This window comes from Giraffa tippelskirchi, chromosome 8 (assembly GCF_054371585.1).
Source record: "Giraffa tippelskirchi isolate mGirTip1 chromosome 8, T2T-mGirTip1v1.2.pri, whole genome shotgun sequence".
Lineage (NCBI taxonomy): Eukaryota > Metazoa > Chordata > Mammalia > Artiodactyla > Giraffidae > Giraffa > Giraffa tippelskirchi.
The window spans coordinates 123,540,692-123,551,596 of NC_137282.1; the positions used below are offsets into that span (position 1 = coordinate 123,540,692).

General features: G+C 44.9%; 1 protein-coding gene across 2 annotated transcripts in view; it reads left to right on the forward strand.

Moving 5' to 3' along the window:
- Nucleotides 1–1,922: 1,922 nt before the first annotated feature.
- Nucleotides 1,923–10,905, forward strand: part of KLHL31 (kelch like family member 31) — an 89,804-nt gene continuing 80,821 nt past the window's right edge. For both annotated transcript variants that reach the window (XM_081519854.1, XM_081519851.1), the window contains exons 1-2: nucleotides 1,923–2,016; nucleotides 2,939–3,131. The gene's annotated coding sequence lies outside the window, so the exon portion shown is untranslated. The remainder of the gene's footprint in view (nucleotides 2,017–2,938; nucleotides 3,132–10,905) is intronic.

A 10,905-nucleotide genomic window follows, 5' to 3' on the forward strand; every position in this document is an offset into this window, starting at 1 on the left:
ACTTCTTCAGTTAGTCATTTCTCCTATTTTCCCATCCAAGCCTGAGTCCAAAATGAAATAACCCCATCTTCCTATTCTTTTCATTGATATTTTAAGAAATCTATTAATAGAGAGCAGCTAAATTGCATGAATCTTAGAGGGTACCTCGTGTTTCCCTTAGCAAAATCTTCCAGGAGAGCTGCAGTCAGTTGCTAAACTAGCCTCCTATTTAGACTTTTTTATTTTTTTTTTTTTCAATTTTTGTTTTTGTTTGTTTTTGGCATGGTTTGCAGGATCTTAGTTCCCTGACCAGGGAATGAACCTGTGCCCTCTGCAGTGAAAGCTCAGAGGGCTAACCACTGGACTGCCAGAGAAGTGCCTATCCTACCTTCTTAAAAAAATAATTTTATTGAAGTATAGATGGACTTCCCTGATGGTCCAGTGGTTAAGAATGCCCCTGCCAGTGCCTGGGACTTGGGTTCAATCTCTGGTCTGGGAAGGTTCCACCTGCTGAGGAGCAGCTGGACCCACATGCCATAACTACTGAGCCTGTGCTCCAGAGCCCGAGGCCCACAGCTGCTGAAGCCCACACCCCCAAGAGCCTGTGCTCCACAAAGAGAAGCCACCACAGGGAGAAGCCCGAGCACGGAGATTAGAGAAAGCCCTCGTGCAACAAAGAAGACCCAGCACAGCCAGTAAAGAAATAAATACTTTTTTTAAAGTATAATTAATTTACCATGCTGTATCCATTTCTGCTGTACAGCAAAGTGACTCCATTTTACATATATGGCTTCCCAGGTGGCGCAGTGGTAAAGAGTCCACCTGCCAAAGCAGGAGATGCAAGAGACATGGATTTGATCCCTGGGTCAGGAAGATCCCCTGGAGGAGGAGATGGCAACCCACTCCAGTATTCTTGCTGGGACAATCCCATGGATAGAGGAGCCTGGCGGGCTGCATCCATGGGGCCGCAAAGAGTCGGACAGAACTGAGCATGCACACACACACACGTTGTTGTTTAGTCACTAAGTCATGTCAGACTCCTTTGCAACACCATGAACTGTAGTCCACCAGGTTCCTCTAATCATGGGATTTTCCAGGCAAGATTACTGGAGTGTGTTGCCATTTCCTTCTCCAGGGGAGTTTCCTGACCCAGGGACTGAACCTGCATCTCCTGCATTGGTAGGTGCATTCTTTACCACTGAGCCACCCAGGAAGCCCCATATATATATATGTATATGTATATTTTTTCATTTCTTTTCACTATGATTTATCGCAGGCTGTTGAATATGGTTCCCTGTGCTGTACAGTAGGACCTTGTTTACCCATCCTGTGGGTAATAGCTTGTATATGCTAATCCCAAACCCCCACTCTGTCCCTCTCCTGTCTCCCCTCCCTTGACAACCACAAATCTGTTCTTTTTCTGTGAGTCTGTTACTCTTTCATAGATGAGTTCATTTGTGTTATATTTTATATTCCACATATAAGTGATGTCATATGATATTTATCTTTCCATTTCTGACTTCACTTAGCAGGATCATCTTCAGGTCCACCCATGTTGCCGCAAATCTCCCATCCCTCCTTTTGATGCTGGGGGCTGGTCAGGCATGAGCAGAGGCCGTGTCTACAGGGGAAGGGCCTACACTGACGTTGCGGCAGAGGATTTGTGGAGTCACTTATTATTAATAGCTGTGTGACATGACCAAGATACTTCATCTTGTGGGACTTCCTTTTCTCACATCTAAAATGTCAGTGACAAATAACATCTCATGAATTCAACAGTAAATGAGATCATATGACTCATGAAACAGTTGAACACCTATGTGTCAGACCCTGTGCTAAGTCCTAGGGATATAGTTTGAACAAGACAAAGTTCCGGCTCTCCAATAGGGCAGAATCTACAGGAAAGTCAAACCTGTAACCAGGGTTCTAGAAGCGGATTCCACAGAGGCTCACAAGACGGGAGGTGATATCAGACACACTCAGGGAGCTCTGCAGGTCACACACAGCCACCCCGGGGGGTGGCGATCTGTGCTCTCAGTAAGTCTCACTTTCTCAGAACTGCTCCTGCCTGTACCTAGCAATGAAAGGTGTGGGGTTTGGGGTTTGTTGTTTGTTCTGTGGGGCGTTTGGCTGTGCTGGGTCCTCGCTGCTGTGCGTGAGCTTTCTCTAGTTGTGGTTTGAGGGCTTCTCGTTGCAGTGGCTTCTTTTGTTGTGGACCACGGGCTCTAGGTGCTCAGGCTCAGTAGTTGTGGCTTGCAGGCTAAGTTGTTCCATGGCATGTGGGATCTTCCTGGACCAGGGATCGAACCCATGTCCCCTGCATTGGCGGGTGGATTCTTAACCACTGTACCTCCAGGGAAGTACCTGGAGGCATGTTCTTTAGGTCACCTAAAACTAAACATTTTCAGGTGGGGGAATTCCTGTGTAAACTCAGACCCCCAGGACCTCTGCTCTATACAATATTCTTGGGCAAAGTCAGTCAGTAGTTATCTCATCTTCAACTTCTGCTTGCTTGCTAATGACTCTGAAATCTGCATCTTCAATCCAGATCACCCTGCTGAGCTCCAAAACCACGTCTGCTAGTGGGTATCTATCTTCTGGTCGATCCACAGGACCCACATTTGCAATTAAAGCAATACTGAATTCAGGGCCCTTCTCCCTTCTGCTGGTGGACCTCTTCCCGTTATATTCCCCACTGTGTAGAAGGACTCACAGTCTGCCCAAGCAAACGACCCTGGAGTCATCCTAGATTCCCTCCATCTTTTGCACCATTATTAGTCATCCGCCAAATCCGAATGCCATCTCTGAAATACAAAATATAGATCCCCAACTCTATTCCCAGAGCTGGGATCCTAGTTAAAATCTGAAATAATCTGTGGTCGTTTTTTTCTGGTCTGTCCCCATGACTTCCTGTCTACTTCTAAATGGTGTTCTAAACTCTAAGGTTTCCTTCCCACAGGTAACCTGATAACGTCATCTCCAACTAAAAGCTTCCCAAGGGTCTTACCTTCTTACTCCTAACCCAGCACGCAGAACCGTGTCTTCCTCCTCTCCCAGCCTGATCATTGTTGGGACAGAGCGAGGGACTGCCAGGAGCCAGGAACAGAAGGTGCATAAGAAGAGAATCGTGGAGGAGATCACCCTGCATGGAGGTAATTCACAGTCTGACTTGGAAGGCACTGGAGACTCAAACAACGTAAGGGTTATTTCGTGATCACTTACTGAATACCTGTGCTGTGTCTGGTACCAAGTCAGTTGCTTAGTGAAAATGATTACAATACATGGTTCCTGGGACTTCCCTGCTGGTCCAGTAGCTAAGACTCCACACTCCCAGCACAGGGGGCCCAGGTTCGACCCTTGGTCAGGGAACTGGATCCCACATGCCACAACTAAAGATCCTGTGTGCTGCAACTAAGACCCGGCACAGCCAAATAAATAAGTATCTAAAATACATGGTTCCCGCACTTGAGTTGGGAAAACTCCAACAAACTGAGTACTGTGTCATGATACACATGTGAAGTACTGCCCGGCATGGAGCCTGAGTTATAACTTGGAGGTTGAGGAGGGACTACCCAGGCAATGGTGGGCTGCCTAGGGTGATAAGGAAGCCAGAAATTACAGCAAGAGGAAGCATGTGATGTTTTTTGGAATTGCAAGCAGGTCATTGGTGTAGGATTACAAGGAGGATGATTGGGGAACACAAGAGTGAGAGGTTAGGCGGAGGCCGTCATTTCCTTATTCACTTACTCATTCACATGTTCATCAACAAATATTTATCTAACATTCTGTCCCAGGTTTCCTATTAGTTCCACCAGCCCCTGTGTCATGGCTTAAATTAAGACGTTGAAGGTCACCAGTGAACACATAAAGATTCTAAGTGAAGTCACCATTGGTCTATTGCTTCCCCCTCCCCAACCTCCACTCTCAGGCCCCAAAACATGCCTTTGGATCCTTCAGTACTTTGCTTGGCTGCACCGTGGGGCATGCGTGATCTTAGTTCCACGTCCGGGGATGGAGTACACACACCTCCTGCAGCGGAAGCACAGTCTTAACCACTGGACCACAAGGGAAGTCCCTCAGTATTCCTATCTTCTCTTTCATCCAAAGATTAGACATGTCAACCTTTGAAAGAATTAGAATGAAAGAAAATAAGCAAATTTAAAGAGAAAGAAAGGGCTTCAACAGTTGCACAGAAATCTCTTTGCTGCTATAAATCTTTAGGACAAGGAGGCAACACGGCTCAAGGCACTCCCAGCCACATTCAGCGCATGGTTTTCCTGCTTTAGACGGTTGAGGGCGATCATTCCTCCCATGCTGGCAGTCTCTCCTTTGTGTGTGAGTTTCCTCCTATTGAATAAGCCTCTCTTTTGGAAGCATTCTTATGGCAACAACTGTAATTACATCCAAGACTGAGCTAGAACATGCCGTGATGTGACAGCTTTTGTGACAGAAAGGGTGGAGAGAGAATGAAAGCTTATAATTTTCTTTGAGGTGTCTTGAAGGCTCACAGCAGCCCTGCCCTGGTCATGTAAACAGGCAGTGACCCAGAGATTCAGAGGAGAATAAGTCAGACAGACACACAAAGTCCCTGCTCCATGAACCACAAGCCAACAAGCAAGAGCTGAGTTCTTGATGGCGTCTTTAAAAGGAATCATTTAGAACAACAGTTCCCAATATTTTGGAATAGGAGGGCCTCTTTTTCCTGTCAAAACTTTTCATTCCTTCTATGAGTTGCATTGTTCTCTTTGAATACATCATTTGAAGAAAGGCCTACATGATCACTAGCAGCTGCACCTTTGCTACAACTTTGAAATAAATTTCTTTGCCTCATGGATCACAATAGCATTTATGCTATTGCAAAATTTCATTAAAAAATATGAATTCTTCAGTTGACCAACAATGCTTGGCCCCTGAGGAACTGGATGATATTTGCAGTGGCCCAGAAACCTATGACTTCTTCCTCTCCTCACTGTCCCTACTTGAAGGTCACAGACTTGAAATCCATTGTGTTCCTTGTATCCATTCATTTGGTTAATTGTTTATTTTCGCTAAAAAAAAAATGTATTGGGGCTGACTATATTCTGAGCAGCTCAGAGGTCACAGATGCAAAGTCAATACCTGGTACCTGCCATCAGGGAAATTTAAATCCAGCTGGGGAGACAGGTGTGAACATCTGTCCCAGTAAGACTGTATGGTGGGCACCAAGAAGGGTGGTCAGTTCCATCCATCAAGGGAGAGGAGTTGGAAAAGCTTTCCTGTGGGAGGAGTATCAACCAGCTATGGCCACAGTAGTGTTGGCAGCTCATGGCTCAAAGACACAGTGATTTAAAACAATAGCCCTCAGGCTCACGGTCTACTGGACAACGGCCAACCCACTGGGCTGAACTTGACTGCAAGCTCTGGGTTCCAGCTCTAGGCTGCTGACTGGGTTTGCACCCACTCCACATGGCTCTTCTCTTCCTTAGATCTGAATCTGTTCTCAGAGTGGGTCTCTAGAGAGCAAGAGAGCTCAACAGTGCAAAAATCGTAAGTCTCAAGTCTCGCTGCGGTCACTAAAATTCCAGTGGCCAAAGCGAGTAACATGGCCACATCCAACGTCAAGGGACTGGGCAGTACACTCCGCTTTTCCATAGTGTCGGTGTGGATGCTCTACAGGGGAGTAAAGAAACTGGGGCGCCAAAATCAGTTTACCATAAGAGAAGACCTTGGCTCTACATCCTGAGAGATGAGCTCAAGTTTACCAGGTAAACCTAAACATCTAAAATAAAGATCAAGAGAGATCAAGCAGCATTCATGCACAGTATCTGACCTCCAAGAAAAGTCCTGAGGGTAGAAGTCAGGCATACTATGGGGGATCTGTGATCAGCATCTGTCATGGAATAGTCCGGGGCCACTAGTACATAGTGATGAGCACAGCCTTGTGGCTGCCAGAGCTACATCGAGCTAGAAGACGTTTAAGGAAAGGCCTCCTACGGCTGAGTCTCGACCCAGATCAACCAGGAGGGGCCATCTAAACCCAGTGTCTCCGGTTTGATGGACGGTGAAGAGGAAAAGTAGGACTCACATTCTGTGCTGCTTTCTATAGGAATCCAGTCTCCATGCTTCAAAGATTGGATTAGTTTCCTATTTCCACTGTTGCTGTTCTTGTTCAGTCACTCGGTCGTGTCCAGCTCTTTGTGACTCCATGGACTGCAGCATGCCAGGCTTCCCTGTCCTTCACCATCTCCTGGAGTTTGCTCAAACTTATGCCCTTTGAGTCGGTGATGCCATCCAACCATCTTGTCCTCTGTTGTCCCCTTTGCCTCCTGCCTTCAGTCATTCCCAGCATCAGGGTCTTTTCTAATGAGTCAGTTCTTCACATGAGGTGGCCAAAGTATTGGACCTTCAGCTTCAGCATCAGTCCTTCCAATGAATATTCAGGACTGATTCCCTTTACAATTGACTGGTTTGATCTCCCTGCAGTCCAAGGGACTCTCAAGAGTCTTCTCCAACACCACAGTTCAAAAGTATCAATTATTCAGCGCTCAGACTTCTTTATGGTCTAACTCTCACATCCATACATGACTACTGGAAAAACCATAGCTTTGACTATAAGGACCTTTGTTGACAAATTAATGTCTCTGCTTTCTAATATGCTGTCTCGGTTGGTCATAACTTTTTTCCAAGAAGCAAGTGTCATTTAATTTCATGGCTGCAGTCACCATCTGCAGTGATTTTGGAGCCCAAGAAAATAAAGTCTGTCACTGTTGCCACAGTGATAGGACCTGATGCCATTAGTTTTTCAAATGTTGAGTTTTAAGCCAGCTTTTTCACTCTCCTCTTTCACTTTCATCAAGAGGCTCTTTAGTTCCTCTTCACTTTCTGCCATAATGGTAGTATTATCTGCATATCTGAAGTTATTGGTATTTCTCCCGGCAATCTTGATTCCAGCTTGTGCTTCATCCAGCCCAGCATTTCTCATGATGTACTCTCCATATAAGTTAAATAAGCAGGGTGACCATATACAGCCTTGATGTACTCCTTTCCCGATTTGGAACCAGTCTGTTGTCCCATGTCTGGTTCTAACTGTTGCTTCTTGACCTGCATATAGGTTTCTCAGGAGGCAGGTAAGGTAGTCTGGTATTCCCATCTCTTGAAGAATTTTCCAGTTTGTTGTGATCTACATAGTCAAAGGCTTTAGCATAGTCAATGAATTAGAAGTAGATGTTTTTCTGGAACTCTCTTGCTTTTTCTATGATCCAACAGATGTTGGCAATTTGATCTCTGGTTCCTCTGCCTTTTCTAAAATCCAGCTTGAACATCTGGAAGTTCTAAATTCATGTACTGTTGAAGCCTAGCTTGGAGAATTTTGGGCATTACTTTGCTAGCATGTGAAATGAATGCAGTTGTGCGGTAGTTTGAGCATTCTTTGGCATTGCCTTTCTTTGGGATTGGAATGAAGACTGACTATTTCCAGTCCTGTGGTCACTGCCGAGTTTTCCAAATTTGCTAGCATATTGAGTGCAGCACTTTAACAGCATCATCTTTTAGGATTTTAAATAGTTCAACTGCAATTCCATCACCTCCACTAGCTTTGTTCATAGTGACACTTCGTAAGGCCCACTTGACTTTGCATTCCAGGATGTCTGGTTCTAGGTGAGTGATCACACCATCGTGGTTATCTGGATCATTATGATCTTTTTTGTATAGTTCTTCTGTGTATTCTTGCCACCTCTTCTTATCTCTGCTTCTGTTAGGTCCATACCATTTCTATCCTTTATTGCGCCCATCTTCGCATCAAAGAGAGGGGAGTTCTTTCATGTTGAGAGGGGGACAATTTCCTCCCATCCTTCTTGAATTCTCTTGTATAATATAATCACTAAATTGACACAAGACTGAGTAACAGGAGGAAAACACACACACACACACACACAATTCATACATACACACACACACAATTCATACATAACACACACACACAATTCATACATAACACACACACACACACAATTCATACATATGGAGTTCTTATAGAAACAGATCTAAGAAGTAACCAAGGCAGGCAGCTTCTAGATTCTTCAGGCAAAGAAACAACACATTTGTGAGGAATGGAGAGGATGAAGAAACTGAGACTTAGGTGCTTAATGAGTGAAGAATCTAAACAGAATTGGGCTTGGGTGATAAATTAGTAAAGAAGTAACAAGGTCGTTTCTAGAGCCTTCTTGGCAGCTTTCACATGGGAGACCTATTTCCTGTTTTCAGGGAGATGGAAGGGAGGGTCAGAGTGTCCTTGTATCAGCTGTTTCTTATGTAACTTTCATTCAAACTAATCAATATGCCACTTTGGCATATTTGGGGCCAGATTGCCCTGGGCCCCAACACCACTGTCACCAAATTACTACAAACTTAAATCAGCTTTAAATCAGCACACCTCTGACTTCCCTGGTGGTCCAGTGGTTAAGAAGCCACCTGCCAATGCAGGAGACAAGGATTTGATCCCTGGTCCAGGAAGATCCCACATGTCACAGGGCATCTGAGCCTGTGTACCACAGGAGAAGCCGCTGCAATGAGAAGCGCGCCCACCAAATGGAGAAACCCCCGCACAGCAACCAAGACCCAGTGTAGCCCAAAATACACACATACATAAGTATTTTTTAAAAGCTTTAGAAATGCACACATTTATGATCTTACAGCTGTGGGGGTGAGAAGTCTAAAATGGGCTAACGCGCTAACACGGAGCTGCTGTCAGGGCTGCGTTCCTTCTGGAATCTCCAGGAGAGACTGTTTGCTCACCTTTGCAGCTTCTGGAGGCCATCCATTTTCCGGGGGGTGTGCTTCCTCTGTCTGCAAAGCCAGCAGAACAGCACCTTCAAAACCTTCTCTGACTCTGAACTTCTGCTTCCCTTTTCCCTTGTGATTATATTGAACCAACTAGAGAGTCCAAGATAAGACCCATATTTTAAGGACAGCTGGGGCTTCCCTGGTGATCCAATGACTAACACTCCGAGCTCCTAATGCAGGGGGCTCGGGTTCGATTCTTGGTCAGGGAAGTAGCTCCCCCATGCCACACCTAAAGATCCCGCATGCTGCAACTAAGACACGACGCAGTCAAATAATAAATAATTATGTCCCAAAAATAAAAAATAAAAAGTTGGTTAGCGATCTTCCTCCCACAGGAACACGGACATCTTTGCCAGGCCACTATTCTGCCTAGCGCACCCCCTGCTGGTGGTTATGTTGTATGACAGACCAAGACTTTCATTCTTTTATGCTCTCACTTGAATCAGGAGAATAATAAGCACAGAATTACTTTATAAGGGAATACATTGAAACCCAGATAGTTACATGGCAACACAGTCTAGTATAATCGTTACTTACTGCTTCTTCAGCTACCTCAGAGTACTGCTGCTGTGTCCAGTTGGCCCTTGTCTGACTTGGAGAACTTGTCTGTCTCATCAGCTCTAAGCAGGCGTGGAGTTAAAAATAACTGTGCAGTAGCTGGAGAAGGGTGAGCAAAAATCACATTAGACACTCACTGTGTACATCATTTATCAGGGAGGCTATATGTGACCTGTGCTTAAAGAATAGTCACCTTGGGACCAAGGTCATACAGCTAACGGCACAGAACAGGGCTTGAACTCACACCAAGATCTGCCCAGCTTCAAAGCCTTTTTTTTGCTTCCTATGGGTAAAAAGAAGGGCTGGGACACAGATTTTGTTTTCAAAAGGCATCAGCTGTTTCTTTTTTTTCCCTATCATCCTTACTAAGTTTCTGGAGTATTCCAGTTTTAAGATATAACTTTGAAAAGTACATGATGAATACATTTGTCCAAACCCATCAAGTTACAAAACCAAGAGTGACCTGTAAACTTTGGGTGATATTTATATAATTATTTAGGATATTTGTATAATATTCTAAATCCTACATTGTCATTTCTGCAATCTTCACAGCGTCTTTACCAATGGTAGGTTGTATGTCAAAAACTCACTTTACTTGCTGATTCATAAGAAACAACTTTTCATCTATCTGTTCCAGTTTTATCCTGAGATTGCAGCAATTCAGTCACATCTTCAGGCTCCACTTCTAATTCTAGCTCTCCTACTTTTCCCACCACATTTGCAGTTACTTCCTCCACTGAAGTCTTGAACCATTCAGTCACCCATGAGCGCTACTGAAAGGTGAGTATGGGGTCCGGCTGCTCACCCCTCAAAAGCCAACAAAGAGGCCAGGTTGGTGGAAAGGAAAGTTTGCTTTATTTCAGACGCTGGCAACTGGGGGAGCTGTCCAAAGGCCAGGTTTGTCCCTGCCCCTGACAAGCAGGGGATGAGAGCTTTTATAGACAGAGTAGTGGGGGCCGGGGGGCGGTTACATGCAGAAACAGCACAGTCATCTCTAACAGTCATCTTCAAATTGGTCATCAGTGGTCTGACCACCATCGTCTTGGTTGATTTAGGTACAATTAATCTTCAGTTCCGGGGTGCACTTGCTCCCGTTTCTTTGAGGCCAATTCTCGGAACTGTGGCAGCTCAAGTCCTGGGTACAGTCTGGCCATCATGTAGTTAACTTCTCCACCTGGTGTTTTGGTATCTACTAGACAGCTCACAGGTATGGCTTAGAATATTACCTACAGCCCTTGAGAAAGAACTAAAGGTCCTTGACTATGTTTAGTGACTACATTATTATTATTTAGTCTCCTTTGGCAGTTTTCCTTTGTTTCAGCATTTCTCACTTCTCTGATAAAACTTATCCTTTAACTAAAGTTTTCCACAGACAAAAGGCATGCAGAGGACATGGTGCAGGGGCAACAACCATAGGGTCCTGCTCCATTTCTGAGGAATCAGCTTCTTCCAAACTCCTGGTAACCTTGATATTTTGACCTCTTGCCATAAATCACAAATGTTCTTCATGGCATCCGAGATGATGAATCCTTTCTGGGCAATTGTTTT